The sequence below is a fragment of the Oncorhynchus masou genome, chromosome 31 (assembly GCF_036934945.1).
Source record: "Oncorhynchus masou masou isolate Uvic2021 chromosome 31, UVic_Omas_1.1, whole genome shotgun sequence".
NCBI classification, from domain to species: domain Eukaryota; kingdom Metazoa; phylum Chordata; class Actinopteri; order Salmoniformes; family Salmonidae; genus Oncorhynchus; species Oncorhynchus masou.
Window position 1 is genome coordinate 61,288,193 of NC_088242.1, and position 17,540 is coordinate 61,305,732.

General features: G+C 43.4%; 1 pseudogene; it reads left to right on the plus strand.

The window, feature by feature from the left end:
* The window catches only part of LOC135524979 (DNA-directed RNA polymerase III subunit RPC2-like), a 39,256-nt pseudogene extending 22,845 nt beyond the window's left edge, over positions 1 to 16,411 (plus strand).
* Positions 16,412 to 17,540: the final 1,129 nt, after the last annotated feature.

Here is a 17,540-nt window from a genome sequence, read left to right on the forward strand (position 1 = left end):
CATGAAAAAGTCTGGACTGGGTTCATTAATTAGTCTATATTTTTCAAGCCACTGATAACTGTCAAATTATGTTGACTGTCTGCCACCAGGCTTAATTAATTAGTAACAGCAGGTGTCAAAGCGCCACAGAGAGCGTGCAAATCCTCCCACACACACAGAGCCATTTCACTGTGGCTCCTCCATTTCCTCAAGTTCAATATGCACAGAACCCCTGTTGGAGTCTGTGGCTATGCAAACTGTGTGATAGATACAGTAGCCAGTTGGCCGTTGGCCGTTATGTTCTATGCATTATTTCTATGCACGTTGATCAAACAACCCCTAATATAGTCACGACAGTAAGAATTGAGAGTAAGGAACTCTGCCTTATAGTCAGCCTCTCTGGGTGTGTCCATCCTGTCCACAGGTAACATCCTGGGTGTGATCTGGGACCACCAAAGGCTGGTGTACACCTTCAGACTGATGCGCAGGGCCGGCCTCATCAACATGTTTGTGTTCATCTCCACCTTCCTGACCGACTGCTGTGTCTACATTTCCTTATGACCCAGCCCGGGTTCTGCACCAAAACGGTTTGAACACATTTTTTTAATACTAGTTCACTCCTTCATCTCTCGCTAGCACCCACCTTTTTTAAAATGGTGCTATTTCTCCTGGCAGACTGTACATCATTGTGAAGGTAGAGCAGCCAATGGTCAAGAACAAGCACATCAAGGAGTTGACCCAGGTGGGCTCCAGATCATCAGCTCATACAGCTAACGTTATTCAACACAAAGAAACTAGCGTCATCTACCGCTAATGAATTTAGCTCTGATATGAGCTATGAACTCAGCCAAGTGTACTTTTTTAAAGGGGGTAAAATGTTAACATTAGTGGTGGAAGTTGTGGATTTTTTAAATGTTTACGTGATGATGATCTTTTATTTCATTGCTGTCAGAACCTTTGAGGAGCCTGGTGGAATACCTGGATGTGAACGAGGAGAACAACTGTCAGATCGCCCTTTATGAGCACATGATTAATATGTGAGTAAGCCATGGCTCTCTACCATGGCTCTCTACCATGGCTCTCTACCATGGCTCTCTACCATGGCTCTCTACCATGGCTCACTACCATGTCTACCATGGCTCTCTACCATGGCTCACTACCATGTCTACCATGGCTCTCTACCATGGCTCTCTACCATGGCTCACTACCATGTCTACCATGGCTCTCTACCATGGCTCTCTACCATGTCTACCATGGCTCTCTACCATGGCTCTCTACCATGTCTACCATGGCTCTCTACCATGGCTCTCTACCATGGCTCACTACCATGGCTCTCTACCATGTCTACCATGGCTCTCTACCATGGCTCTCTACCATGTCTACCATGGCTCTCTACCATGGCTCTCTACCATGGCTCACTACCATGGCTCTCTACCATGTCTACCATGGCTCTCTACCATGGCTCACTACTATGGCTCTCTACCATGGCTCTCTACCATGGCTCTCTACCATGACTCACTACCATGGCTCTCTACCATGGCTCTCTACCATGGTGCTCTACCATGGCTCACTACCATGTCTACCATGGCTCACTACCATGTCTACCATGGCTCTCTGCCATGACTCTCTGCCATGACTCTCTGCCATGACTCTCTGCCATGACTCTCTGCCATGACTCTCTGCCATGGCTCTCTACTCTCTGAAACGTTGGGCCTCTTTTGTCCTGCTGCATAGTTTTTTTCTGTACTCAATATTCTCTGCTGATGGATATGATTCTTATCAGTCCTAATGCTCTTGTTTACAAGCATTTCGGTACACTCGCATTAACATCTGCTAACCGTGTGTATGTGACCAATTGATTTTGTACTACTAGGAGTCTGTGCTGGCCTGATCCCCTACCCCCATCACAACCAGTCCCTCAGGAATACATACCTGTGTGCTATGGGCAAGCAGGCCATGGGTGATACACCTCTCCAGTCCTGTGCTACTGTCTGTAAAGGGTATCTGTTTTAAGTTGCACCTTTGAAGATCAGGCAACAGTACTCATCAAACATCCTCCACAGGAGCACTGTGTACCGCTGTGAACACACACACACATTTCTTGTCAGACTGCATTTTGTGTGTGTGTGTGATGGAGTGTTTGTGTGTGTGTCAGTGTGTGTACGCGCATGGACATCAAACATGGGGTGCTTGGGTAGGCCCTCCTTTGTGCCCTGTGTATGTGGAGGCCCTTTCCCTGCCAGTCACCCAGAGTGTCATTAGCAATTCATTGTGTCTGCTGGTCGCTGTGCTCAGGGGGTCAGTGTGCTCAGCTGCTAGGGAGAGACCAGAGTGCACACCCAGGAGCTCCCTGGTAACCAAAAGTTCTCCGAAAGACACCACTAACATTCGCAAAGACCTAGTCAACCCCATCCCCCTCCCTGTCTCCATCCACCCCCTCCTCCCTTCCCCCATCTTTACACAAAAACACTGCTAGTAGCACTATATTTGGCCCAATATCCTCTGCCGTGTCTGTTTTGTGTGGCCATGCCTATACATGTGCAAATGTGGCTCTATGGGCGGGGGCCTATTATCACAGGGCTCTGTTTCTTGTAGCCTGATTGTGAAGTAATAGCATTTTACAAATGTCAAGGCCTCCAGGGAGGGCAGTCATTATGCCATAACTTGCCCTGCCCAGCTCCTCTCCCCTGTCTGTAGCACAGAGCTGGCCCTGTTGGCCCTGGCTCAACCTCAGCCCATGGAGATGCAAGATTAAAACAACTGAGCCACCCTAGGATATTCTCTGAGACACTGCTTGGTTAAGTGGCTCAAACATTGACATTGAGAACATTTGGTGTTTCTCGGTGAAAATGTGTTCTTATTTTTGCTTTGTCTTTGCTCTGAACTGAATGAGTTTTGAAAGATTTCTCAGACAATTGATTAATTCAATTACTTTGGAAAGTTTTAAAGACTCGAATAGGTATGTCCATTCTAAATGTATTTCTATGGTTTCTCTTGTCAGGTACAATTGGCTACAACCAGAGGAAGCGTACAGACATTGATATACAGTTGAAGTCGGAAGTTTACATACACCTTAGCCAAATACATTTAAACTCAGTTTTCACAATTCCTGACATTTAATCTGAGTAAGAAATCCCTGTTTTAGGTCAGTTAGGATCACCACTTTATTTCTAAGAATGTGAAATGTCAGAATAATAGTAGAGAGAATTATTTATTTCAACTATTATTTCTTTCATTACATTCCCAGTGGGTCAGAATTTTACATACACTCAATTAGTATTTGGTAACATTGCCTTCAAATTGTTTAACTTGGGTCAAATGTTTCGGGTAGCCTTCCACAAGCTTCCCACAATAAATTGAGTGAATTTTGGCCCATTCCTCCTGACAGAGCTGGTGTAACTGAGTCAGGTTTGTAGGCCTCCTTGCTCACACGTTTTTTTCAGTTCTGCGCACAAGTTCTCTATAGGATTGAGGTCAGGGCTTTGTGATGGCCACTCCAATACCTTAACTTTGTTGTCCTTAAGCCATTTTGCCACGACATTGGAAGCATGCTTGGGGTCATTGTCCATTTGGAAGACCCATTTGCGACCAAGCTTTAACGTCCTGACTGATGTCTTGAGATGTTGCTTCAATATAACCACATCATTGTCCTTCCTCTTGATACCATCCATTTTGTGAAGTGCAGCAGTCCCTCCTGCAGCAAAGCATCCCCACAACATGATGCTGCCACCCCCGTGCTTCACGGTTGGGATGGTGTTCTTCAGCTTGCAAGCCTCCCCCTCTTTCCTCCAAACATAACAATGGTCATTATGGCCAAACAGTTCTATTTTTGTTTCATCAGACCAGAGGACATTTCTCCAAAAAGTACAATCTTTGTCCCCATGCGCAGTTGCAAACCGTAGTCTGGCTTTTTAATGGCGGTTCTTGAGTAGTGACTTCTTCCTTGCTGAGTGGCTTTTCAGGTTATGTCGATATAGGACTCGTTTTCCTGTGGAAATAGATACTTTTGTACCTGTTTCCTCCAGCATCTTCACAAGGTCCTTTGCTGTTGTTCTAGGATTGATTTGCACTTTTCGTACCAAAGTACGTTCATCTCTAGGAGACAGAATGCGTCTCCATTCTGAGCGAATTGACGGCTGCGTTGTCCCATGGTGTTTATACTTGCGTACTATTGTTTGTACAGATGAACGTGGTACCTTCAGGCATTTGGAAATTGCTCCCAAGGATGAACCAGAGTGGTTGAATATAGAGTTTTAATGACTCCAACCCAAGAGTATGTGAACTTCTGACTTCAACTGTATCTGCTGGGTTAACTCCTGAAACCCATGGTCAAGACTAAGACCATAAAGCTGATAGACTTTGAGAAGCTGCCTGCAGGACAGAACGCCACAGTGGCTGTGATGAGATACAGTGCTTATGACTTAGAGGATGCTCTTATCCTCAACAAGGCCTCTCTAGACAGAGGTGAATTACTGATCTACGTTAATGTATGTCTATGAGCTGAGCAGGCAAATTGTATTGTATTCCGCAGGGGTTAAAGCCTCAATTCTGTTTGTACACTTGTTTACATGGATATGCTTCTTAATAAAAACATATTTGAAACGAGCCATTACGTTTCGTTATTATCATGTAATTTCCTTATTATTATTCAGTTTATTACTTCTACATATTAATCAACAAATTAAGAAATGGCAGGTTGGAGAGGATCTGTCACATGTTTGATGACACAACATTAACAGAGTCAAAATAAAGATATGCCTAAATTGGCTTTGTCTGTTGGCTTTTCTGCATATAATTTTTCCTATTTCGACGCCAAAAACATTCAAACAAAGTTCAATGGGTTTTCTCCCCCTTTCCCCGAAATATATGCATATAGTCACAAACCCTGCTGTGGTCATTCGATCATTCTTCAAAGAGAGGACGCCGTAATGAGAGAAATAATGTAGCCTAAACTACAGAAAATTGGCCTTTTACAAGATGAAATCGTGACAGGAGTGTTCGATTCTTATTAAAGAGATGGCGTCCAGATAGGCTACTTTATGTCTCGATGGACATAATATAGGCCTACTGAGAGAATCAACAAACTCGCAAACGCACACCCCCATAATAGCACCTGCCAATCAAAACCATTAGCATATGTCGGACACAAGGAAATATTTCTCCTTTCCTTAAAACGTATGAAAAAACCTAACCTACCTTAGGCTTTGCGAAAGTAGGCTATAAAGATAGTGAATTGACAAGGAAAGTATGAAGGGGACAGCTATGCTATAGTTTGAAGATGAAATTGACAATCATTAAAATAGAAACAAATAAATAACCTATTTATCAGCAACGCTGATTATCGATGGGGAGAGTGTTGGAAAGATTTTTCAAATACTGTGACGAACTATTATAATTAGAATGATGTAAAAAAAACTGACTTCATTGACTTACTGTGTGAGGTGAAGAAAAGATGACTAAGAAACCCAGCTGGGCACTTTCCTACATTTGACATTTGCGAGAATCAAGCCAGGAGAGCGTGAATGATGGTATGAAACTATTTTCTTACTGAAGTGGCATAGCCTATAGCGCTCTACAGCCCGCACATATTCAGTTGGAAAGGGAAGAAGATGTAGAACCTTTAATAGACAGACTAAGTTAGCAAAACAATTCCTGATAATCATTAGTAAACACTCCCGCTAATAGGTGACGTTTATCTACGTGAAAACAAAATCATTTTGGATTTGTTTGATATCTTGAAAGGTTATTAGACAGTCATTTTATTTTCATGACCATCAGTTACATGGTTATTCAATTACGTCACTGTCCCAATCACCGACTTCTGAACATAATCACTCATTCATTTCAGATGTAGTGTTCTTGTTACTCTATTTAAATACAGAGTTAACTCTTCTGGTTCACTTTTTAGTGGCAGTCTAATGCCATCAGACGGATGCTTATTTGCAATACTGAACTCTGTCCCTCTTCTTCCATTCATTCCTCCCCAGGGTTCGGGAAGGTGCCTGATCTACAAAAAAAGCCAAGTGCACATTGAGGCTCTACACCAATCAGACCTTTGACAAGGTGATGTGTCCCGTGCTGGAAGCGGCCACACACAAGCCCATCTGGAGGCACAGTATCCTGGACACTGACAGCATCTTCTGCCCAGGTGAGTAACCAACAAACTCTATTACTAGAACCTCACTGTCTCCCATTTTATTGTTACAACCTGTTGGTTACATCCATCTCCCTATAGAAACACGTTGAAGGATGTATTTGTGTTTTATGCAACCTAAAATGTGTATAATATATCTGAGATTTGACATTCATACATAAAGAACTAGCAAATATGGAAATAATGGGAGAGATACGGAAGAAATTGTGTGTCCCATGTGAGAAGGTGGAGAACAAGCAGGTGCTGGTCCATGTCCACCGTCACCCAGACACCACTGGAGGGCAGTGCCCAGCCAGGACAGCCCCAGTACAGACACATGCCCATCAGGTGGGTCAGCCAGCCTCCTCCCCTCACCACTCATACACCCCTGCCTGCCTGCCCCCACACAGAACTATTATTATAAACTGGGTGGTACGAGCCCTGAATGCTGATTGGCTGACGGCCGTGGTATATTGGAAATATACCACACCTCCACTGGCCATATTGCTTAAATATAACGTTCGTTCCTCATCTACTATCTCTTCTGACCTTTGAGCAAAATACTTAGTGTCCACTATATGACGTCAAACAACCCAGTCCTTTCAGGTCTCTTTCAGCGATTCAGCCTTGTCAGATCAGGTCAGGTGTTTATCTCCTCCAACGCAGACGACGCTTTCCTCAAGATCCTGCTGAGACAGACCAGGAGACCAGAGATAGGAGAGTTCAGCAGTCGGCACTGAGAGAAAGGTACTACTGACCCTCCCTTATCTGCCCTCTCAGGGCCATATGATGCTTATGATCGGGAAAGCAACTGATCTGTCGCAGGCCTGAAGTGTCTGCATGAACTGCAGAGTCTCAGTGCCCCATGTCAACATTTAGTGACGGGAGAATATACAGATGTAATCTAGCACAGTGTTGACCAACTGAAATGGTAGATTCCTTTGCAAGACTTTGTGTGTGTGTGAGAGCGTGTGCGCGTATTAGTGTGTGTGCACGTGTGCATTTGTGTGTGTTGAGTCAGGCCCCAGTGTTGCCAGTAGTTCCAGTGAGGGCCTCTCTCCTCGTCTTTCGAGGGGCTCTGCTTTTCAATTAATTGGCTCTTTGTCCTGCGCCAGACTATGCAAATGTATTACACCCCAGCAGTACACTGCCGCTCCTGGGAAAAGTGTTTACAACCGCCATTGTTTTGCTGCTGCACCTCCCTCTAGAAGAGAGGGCCTGTATGATGTTTTAATCGGAAAGCTAACTGGCGCCATGCATAATTTACTCACTTCATTAAATGGGGTCGCTGCTGGGGCTGGCCGGTCAGTATAGTCATGGGACAATATCCTCTGTCTCTTACAGGAGTGAGGGGTCACCAAGGGGTTAGGCATAGCAGGAGAGGGGGAATGCTAGAACTGGGGAAAGGCCCGGGATGGAGCTACAAGTGACCAACCTGAGAGTGGTGATGTACTGTAGCAATGCTGGAGTGTGTTCTTGGGTTGTTTCATGTTGGTGCACTAAAGACTTATCTGGATTTTTGTCCCGCTGCCATCCTCACAAGGATTTTGTACGGAGTGACGGACTGTTAGTAAAGTTGAATATACTGTAGGAGTGGTATAAGTGTTGCAAATGACTTTCGTTTTTTGTGAAGCAGGCTATAGATTTGTTATATGAAATACAGAGAATCCACTTTCAAAAAGCAATTCTGTATTAGTTAAAGAAATGTGTTTAGCAGAGTCTTGGCAAATGTATTAAATTCTACGTCTAGATGATCATAAGTAGTCTCATACGTTATTGTAATCAGAGCAGAATAAGTTTGGGCAGTAGGTAGCCTAGTGGTTAGAGCATTGGGCCAGTATTTCGGTTACTGGCCCAAATCCCTGAGCTGACAAGGTAAAAATCTGTCGTTCTGCCCCTGAACAAGGCAGTTAACCCACTGTTCCCCGGTAGACCGTCATTGTAAATAAGAATTTTTTCTTAACTGACTTGCCTAGTAAAATAAATAAAAATAAGTAAATGATTTAGCGCATACGCACGCACGCACACACACACACACACACACACACACACACACACACACACACACACACACACACACACACACACACACACACACACACACACACAGCTGCAGGCCAGGGGTGGCGGCGGGGGTTGGTGTGTGTGGTTGTGAGGGCTGGGGGCCCATTGTCCTTGCCGTCAGTGTGGAGCTGTATAGGGCGTGATGGAGGGCTCTGAACCCTCGCTGTTGTCTTGGCTTTCTCTGCCGATTTCATGCCTCTTTTATCATGCACTTTCACACAAAACAAACAACACAGAGGACGCCTGCTATGGGAACTAGTGTCTCTCTCTCTCTCTCTCTCTCTCTTGCCTGCTCCTTCTCTCTCTCCATTTTCCCTCCATCATTTTATGCCTCTCTCTCCTTTGCCCTATGGTCTATTTTTTTCCTGTTGCTCTGCCCTTTCCCTCCCTCACACTTCCCTCCACTCCTGTTTTTCCCTCCAATATCCTCCCTTTCTCGGTCTCTCTCTCTTTCTCCCTCTGTATAGCCTATTAGACGTTTGCCCTTTCTTGGTTTTCGCTCTTCCTGTCCTCTCCTTCCTGCTGTTGGATGGGGCTCACTCTCAATCAGGCATGGACCTCCTTAGTCCTAAAAAGCAATGTTCTTGTTCCCAATCAAAACATTTTACATTTACATGTTAGTCATTTAGCAGACACTCTTATCCAGAGATAGCTAAGAGGTACAACCACATATCCCAGTCATAGTAAGTCAAGTCTTCCTCAATAAAGTAGCTATCAGCAAAGTCAGTGCTAGTAGAGGGGAATAGTCAAGTGCGAGTGTTAGTTCACGAAAGGCATGCTTTTTTTTGGAATAAAAGTGTACGTTTTTTTACCTTACTGATTTTTAGATAATTGATGTTATGTTGTACATTAGCTTAGACATTACATAATCTGACTTTTTTGTGTTGCGCTCGCCATCGGTTGAGACACACCATGCTCCACAGGGTGGGTGTCATTTCAATCATAGAAACACAATTTACAGAATGGATCTATCCCTTCAGACCACTGCAATGTAGCAAGCAGACCATTGAAATTCAAATTGAATTGAGAAATGTTTTCTTCTACTTACCACCACCAAGATGACTGCTGGTCCACCCACCATTGAATGTCAACTTAAATGGTCGTGTCTATTCTGTTATCTATATTTCTATGATTTCAATAGGTTTCCTATGGAGGATCGACATTATTATTTAGAACAGATATTCCCATTCAAGTCAACATTCTCTGATGTCTGGACCTCCAACCATCTTTGTGGTACCATTTGTAAGTTGACATTTTAAATTTGATTCCCATTTTGGACCATTTGATTTAGTACATTTATCAGCCAAAACATCCACCTTTTATTCAAGAGCATGTTGTGTCTCAGCCGATGGCGAGCACAACACAAAAACCTCAGATAGTGATGATATGGTGGGGTATGCAAGATAGGTCAACTTTGAGCACCTTTATCTCTTGAATGCTTTGTCATTCAGGTCTAAAAAGTTACTTTTTGAGCGCTTCCAATATGGACAAATATGAATGAAAGGTTCTGTTCAAATCAAAGGGGTGGTGTCAAAAAGTGTTTTGATTTACCTTGAAGGCATTTCTATTATGTCAAATTGTAACTTTATTTTATTATCCTCACATATAGTATACACAAAAATACAAGAACATTTGTTTGTGTGATGTTAGGCACAGCTTATTTAGGGTGTATCGTTTAGCGTTCCCCATCTAGTGGCCAACAGGTCCTACAGTTACAGTGTATTGTTAGACAGAATTTTCCCACATGCACTGATTTGATTTCCCCTCTCGAGTTGAGTTGATCCCCCTTCACTTCCTCTCTGGGCTGGACTGACTGGAAGTCATGTGTGTGTAATCCTGTTCTCACTGTCAGGCTAAGCACCTCTCTCCACTTCCTGCTCCCTTTCTTTTCACTTCTCTCCCTCTCTTTTTTGGTTTGCAAATGGGCCTACAATCTGTTTGCTCTAGCCAGGGATGGAAGAGTGCCTCAGCCCCTGGGCAAACATTTGCCCTCACACTTAAGGCCTCCAGTCCCAGGCAGCTACCGGAGGCCCGGGGCCCTTGCCTCTCACATCATGTGAATCTAAAGAGGGCCCCACCAGACAACAGCAGCATGGCAGTGTATGCTGCACTGGGGGTAACTTAGTGTGGAACATGCAAGCGTCACGTTTTCCTTCAGTTAGTGTTGTTTTTTAGCATGCTCCACAGGAAGCAGCAAACTGAGGCAGAAATCAAAAGCTCAAGCTACTATCAATTGATAACGCTTCAGAGAATAGAAACTCTTGAAATAAACTTGAAATGTATAAAGACTTCACTCACTCGCAGCTGTAGCATGGCTCATTGATTACAGTGGGTCCTTTTCATCCCCATGTCCAGTATATAATTTGTATCTGCACTTGGACCACTTTAACTCAATCTCCCTCTCTGTGGTGTGTGACAGGTGTGTGTGGCCTGATCGTTCCTCAGGAGGACATGCCTTTCTGTGACTCGGGCATCTGCCATGTTATCATCAAGAACCCTCACGACTACCACTACCAAAGTCCCACTCAAGGGAACTGGTAGCTAGCAGATTTTAACAGGCTAATGTGGAAGAAGATAGTGTCGGCAAGCTAAGGTTGGTCGAAGATTCTCTGCTACTCCATACAGTACCTATCCTGTAACGGCTAACGGAGCATCACATCCGCCAGTCACAATCTGCTAGCTAGGGAAGTGGATGTGGAAGATCAAACTTATCAAAGTATCCCAAGCTTCACGTGGCTTCTTCTAACTCATGGGGAAAATTAATTAACTTTTGTTTTGATACAGTTTGAAACCTAGCCCCCTGAACCACTTATGGAGAAAATTAATCAACTTTTGTTTTGTTTCGGGTTGATAATTTGATACCTACCCTCCAAATCCTTCGACAATTCTCCCTCACTTTCTCCATTTTGCTCTCTCTGATATCCAACAGAAGCAGAAGCCCAACAAGACTGCTGTGTTGACCCTCACTCTTCACAGGTTTGAATTAGCCCTTCTGAGACAAAGCGCTCATTATCCCCCCTACTCCATTGGTTGGGTTATCATGGGCTTCCAGAACACACGTCCATTGACAACACTAAGCAGTCAATGTTATTGTTCACGAACAGATATCTGTTGCTGTGGAAACCGCTGTTAAGGAAGTCGCTAGCTTCGTAGCTACTGGTATTCCCACTTTTTTCTTTCTGAGTTTAGAATGGAAAACTAGATTTTACAATGGACCTAAAATGCTGAATGACACACGATGAAACCTTTGTCATATGTTGCAATGGTATTTATTTGATATAAAGGTGTGGACTGTTCAGCAGCATTACACATGTCCCAGCCTTTGATCTGTCAGTGTACTTACAGTCTCTGTTACACATACGCTGTTTTAGATACAGTTCAATTTGATTCGTCTTTTTGAGAGAGTGGTTCCTTATTATTGGCTAGTGTTGTCTGAGGTTGTCATGGACAGGACACAGCAATGTTTGGCCAGAGAGGATGATCATGTGTGCTAAAGTCAGAGGTTAGAGGTCAGAGCTCTTCCTTCCTGTGACCTTAGTGATGGCTACTACTTTTCAGTGGAATGGTCTGGAGTAGTGGTTGCACCGTACATTACCTTCAACAGCAACACTCATGCTGAATTTCTTTTTCTCTCTGGCACTTAATTGATCAATCACTGTTATTGATTATCTTGAGAATGCACACTGGTTAGCCTGGTATAATTTTTTCTCATTAATACAAGGGCAAAAACCACTGAAACAGAAGGCCTGTTGACTGTTTAGCGAGTTGTGTTATAGAGCAGTTAACATTACCACCACTGATTGTAATTGCTGCTGTACTTTCATCTCATCTTAAACATCAAGGTTTAGTTCATTATCATCCCATTTTGTACACTGCATGTACAGTACCAGTCAAAAGTTTGGACAAACCTACTCATTTCAGGGGTTTTCTTTATTTTTACTATTTTCTACATTGTAGAATAGTAGTGAAGACATCAAAACTATGAAATAACACATATGGAATCATGTAGTAACCAACAAAGTGTTAAACAAATCAAAATATATTTTATATTTGAGATTCTTGCCTCGTTAAATAAAGGTAAAATAAAAAAATAAAAAGTAAAACAAATTCAAAGTAGCCACCCTTTGCCTTTATCTTCCTGTCCGGGTTAATGCCTCCCCCCTTGGGTTGTGCCGTGGCGGAGATCTTTGTAGGCTATACTCGGCCTTGGATGGTAAATTGGTGGTTGAAGATATCCCTTTAGTGGTTGGGTGCTGTGCTTTGGCAAAGTGAGTGGGGTTATATTCTGCCTGTTTGGCCCTTGCCGGTGGTATCGTCAAACGGGGCCATAGTGTCTCCCGACCCCTCCTGTCTCAGTCCCCAGTATTTATGCTGCAGTAGTTTATATGTCGGGGGGCTAGGGTCAGTTTGTTATATCTGTAGTATTTCTCCTGTCTTATCCGGTGTCCTGTGTGAATTTAAGTATGCTCTCTATTTCTCTCTCTCTTTCTCTTTCTCTCTCTCGGAGGACCTGAGCCCTAGGACCATGCCTCAGGACTACCTGGCCTGATGACTCCTTGCTGTCCCCAGTCCATCTGGCCAAGCTGCTGCTCCAGTTTAATCTGTTCTGCCTGTGGCTATGGAACCCTGACCTGTTCACCGGACGTGCTACCTGTGCCAGACCTGCTGTTTTCAACTCTCTAGAGACAGCAGGAGTGGTAGAGATACTCTTAATGATCGGCTATGAAAAGACAACTGACATTTACTCCTGAGGTGCTGACCTGTTGCACCCTCAACAACCACTGTGATTATTCGTATTTGACACTGCTGGTCATCTATGAACGTTTGAACATCTTGGCCATGTTCTGTTATAATCTCCACCCGGCACAGCCAGAAGAGGACTGGCCGCCCCTCATAGCCTGGTTCCTCTCTAGGTTTCTTACTAGATTTTGGCCTTTCTAGGGAGTTTTTCCTAGCCACCGTGCTTCTACAACTGCATTGCTTGCTGTTTGGGGTTTTAGGCTAGGTTTCTGTACAGCACTTTGTGACATCAGCTGACATAAGAAGGGCTTTATAAATAAATGTGATTTATTGATTAATGACAGCTTTGCACACTCTTGTTGTTCTCTCAACCAGCTTCATGAGCTAGTCACCTGGAATGCATTTCAATTAACAGGTATGCCTTGTTAAAAGTTCATTTGTGGAATTTCTTTCTTTCTTATTGCGTTCGAACCAATCAGTTGTGTTGTGACAAGATAGGGGTGGTACACAGAGGATAGCCCTATTTGGTAAAAGACCAAGTCCATATTATGGAAATAACAGCTCAAATAAGCAAAGAGAAACGACAATCCATCATTACTTTAAGACATGAAGGTCAGTCAATGCGGAACATTTCTTGAAGTGCAGTCGCAAAAACCATCAAACGCCATGATAAAACTGGCTCTCATGAGGACCGCCACAGGAAAGGCAGACGCAGAGTTACCTCTGCTGCAGAGGATAAGTTCAGTAGAGTTACCAGCCTCAGAAATTGCAGCCAAATAAATGTTTCACGGAGTTCAAGTAACAGACACATCTCAACATCAACTGTTCAGAAGAGACTGCGTGAATCAGGCCTTAATGGTCGAAATTGAAAGAAGAAGCCACTACTAAAGGACAACAATAAGAAGAAGAGATTTGCTTGGGCCAAGAAACACAAACAATGGACATCAGACCAGCAGAAATCTGTCTTTTGGTCTGATGAGTCCAAATATGAGATTTTTGTTTATGTGAGACGCAGAGTAGGTGATGAACTGATGATCTCTGCATGTGTGGTTTCAACTATGAAGCATGAAGGAGGAGGTGTGATGGTGTGGAGGTGTTTTGATGGTGACACTGTCAGTGATTTATTTGGAATTCAAGGCACACTTAACCAGCATGGCTACCACAGCATTCTGCAGCGTTACGCCATCCCATCTGGTTTGTGCATAGTGGGACTATCATTTGTTTTTCATCAGGACAATGACCCAACACACCTTCAGGCTGTGTAAGGGCTATTTGACTAAAGTTGTCATCAAGGCAAAGGGTGGCTACATTGAAGAAAAACCCTTGAATAAGTAGGTGTGTCAACTTTTGACTGTTTTTTTTATGTATGGTTTTGAAATGGATTGTGATGAGTTGAAGGATGGCGGGTCCTGTCTCCTGGGAGATATTCATTAGGGCACACTATTGCCAAACATTTTGCAAACAACAATTTATTGATGGATTTTATTCAGGTTGTCCCTCCCTATTTCAGTCAGTGTTTTGTCCAGTTTGGTGCCTATTGAATAGCATGTCTCCTCCACCAGGTGGGGAAGTTAATCAAGCTGCTGGCTGGGAAAGCAGGGGTGCTGGATGGAAGGTTCCACTACTGCACCGCCTTCGGTGGCAGCAAGGTGAAGGCTGTGTGTGAGGACCTGATCCGCTAAGGGGTACAACTACCAGGGCAAGGACTACATCACCTCGAGCATCACTGTGTAAACACATTTTGAATTAAAGACATGGAATGGAGGAGTGTTGTATGTCAGCCTGGTTAAACCAGACTGTTTGATAAGTGAAACATTGGTGAGCGCATTGTTCAGTCCGATTGAACCTGCTAGTTGTATTTAAGAATGTATATGTCACATATGAGCATTACACTATGGCTACGGACATGACTTCTGTGGCCACTAATTTAACAGTATTATACAGTATTATAGCCATTCTCTAGCTCAGTGTTTCTCAGTTCTGGTCCTACATTTTTGTTTTTGCCCCAGAACTAACACAGTTGATTCAAGTAATCAACTCAACATTAGGCCTTTAATTTGAATCAGGTGAGTTCTAGGGCAAAAAAATATATATATTTACCCCTTTGTGTCCCCAGTTCCAACATTGACAAACATTGATCTAGCTGTAAGCCCTAGAATGTGATGGTCTTGTGTTCTCTCCTTCAGAGAGCCAATTGAGGCCTATATTTGGACCAGTGTATTATCAGAAGTTGAAGCACATGCATGCCAGATGCATGCCAGAGCCCGCAGCCCCAGAGCTGTGATCACCAGGTCAGATAAACCCAGGAATGTTATGTGCAGAACCATATACAGAGTTTGGCCAACTTTTACACAGAACGCCATGTTAGCACCTTTTCTCAAGCTGTTGGTGATGTAACAATACTAGAGCTCCTTAAAGGTCTACATGGCTGTGGTTGTATGATACCTCTCCTTTTCAATATTACAGTATTGTACTCCATTGAGTCATATTGACACTTCAATTGAATATTTTTCCGTTAAGTACAGAAAGTCATCCTCAAGTCATACCTACCCTGACACCCCCCCCTCCATCTTATCTGCCTGCTGCTGTCCTGTTCAACCCACGGAGGGGCGCTCTAGAGACAGAGGCCTGCGTCTGGGGGAGATTGAGCGACTGTCTGATTGGCTACGAGGCCAGCATGCTGCCGCTGGAGCGCCTCATGATCTCCAGTGATGCCTTCGAGGTGGATGTGTGCGGCCAGTGTGGCCTGTTGGGATATTTGGGGTGGTGAGTGTCCTTTTTGGTCCATCTCTAATACCGGAGAATGGTAGTTAGAATCAAACTTGATACCCAAGGTTCAGTTTTCTTGTATTGCAGCTGCAGATTTTTACTGTGCTTACAACCAACAAAGTATGTGATGTGTGTGTGTCTGCTCTGAATGTGATTAGCATAACCAGTTGACTTAAATGGATACTTTGGGATTTTGGCAACATTTTTATGTATCTGTGTCTAGTATGAAGGAAGTTAGAGTTAGTTTTGTGAGCCAATGCTAACTAGCATTAGCGCAATGACTGGAAGTCTATGGGTATCTGCTAGCGTTCTAGTAGATACCCATAGACTTCCAGTCATTGTGCTAACGCTAGTTAGCATTGCCTCACAAAACTACCTTCATCCTGGACACAGAGACATAAAAATGGTATCCATGAGTACATCTGACTCTGGGGAAGTAGATAAAGGGCCTCAATGCCAAAATCTTGATGTTTCCCTTTAATCAGATGTAACGGTTGTTTATGCAAAGACCAGTAGACTGAACTAAGCACCTTTTCTATCCTCTGTTAAACAGTATTATAGAGGCCCCTCACTCCCCTGTCTCTCTCCCTCTCTCTATTCCAGGTGCCACTACTGTAAGTCCTCTTGTCACATGTCCTCGTTGCGGATCCCCTACGCCTGCAAACAGCCCAGGAGCTGCAGTCCATGAACATTGCCCCACGCCTTAAACTAGCATGCTACGTGTAACCTCATGCCCAGGCTAATCGCTACTACATATAGGGTTCAACTGAGAGGGAAGAGTATAAAAAGGGTGAGATGGAGATGAACTGACAGAGGGTGGAGCTAGTAATGTGAGTAGGACAACAAGCAACATTGAATACTCAAATTGACAACTGTCAATATAATGTTTTAGGAAATTCTATAGCACTGTTACAATAATGGAATGGCTATAGTTTATCAGAAAATTATACAAGGCTCCCAATTTCCAGACAGGTTTCTAATCACGCCTTCCTCTGCGAGAGAGTGGAATCATGAATGATTAATTCATGTGTGGTCGTTATGTTCGCCGGATTTGCCTTGTTAGCAGCGCATTCATTCACCACTCTGTCCAGCAGGAAACATGAAGGAGGAAGTTAGAAGCTAATGTTGAATGGAGCCTGACCTCAGCAGGAGCAGATGACTGAAATTAAGCTAGCCATAATCAAAAGATGGGCTTATAAATTCTCATAACAAAATACATTTTCTTTTTAGAGAGTAGTGAGACAGACAGTGATGAGTCAGGCTGCAATGAAGGAGGCAAAGGAGCAACACAGAGAGAGGAAGCATTGAAGCAAGCAGGGAGAGAGGGTAGTAGTACAGTGGTTCCCGAACTTGGGGTCCGGAACCCATGTGGGGTCCCCTAAAATTTTAATATGGTCCCCTGACAGAGCCAAATCTTTTCAAACACATTAATAATGTGTTGGGACAGTCTGTGGGACCTAAAATTTTGTGAAATGTAAAGACAATTTTAGGATAAAGACAATTTAATATTATGTAAACTGAACAAAACTATAAATGCAACATGCAACAATTTCAACGTTTTTACTTAGTTTCAGTTCATATATGTATTTATAGGTCATATATGGGACTCAGTCAACATCTGTCCTGACTTACCAGTCATGTATGTAGTAAATAAGTAGTGACACATGTATTATTGAGTAGAACTTGAATAGTAAGGTTTTTTTTCATGAGGTTGTGACTGCCATCTGTTGGCGACTAGAAACAATTGCATAATAGGAACTATTACCAATATATGGTCTTTGAAAATAGATATTAGTGCTGGAAAAGGTACTTGAAAGTCCTTGAATTTGACTTGCCACTCTATGTACGAACCCTG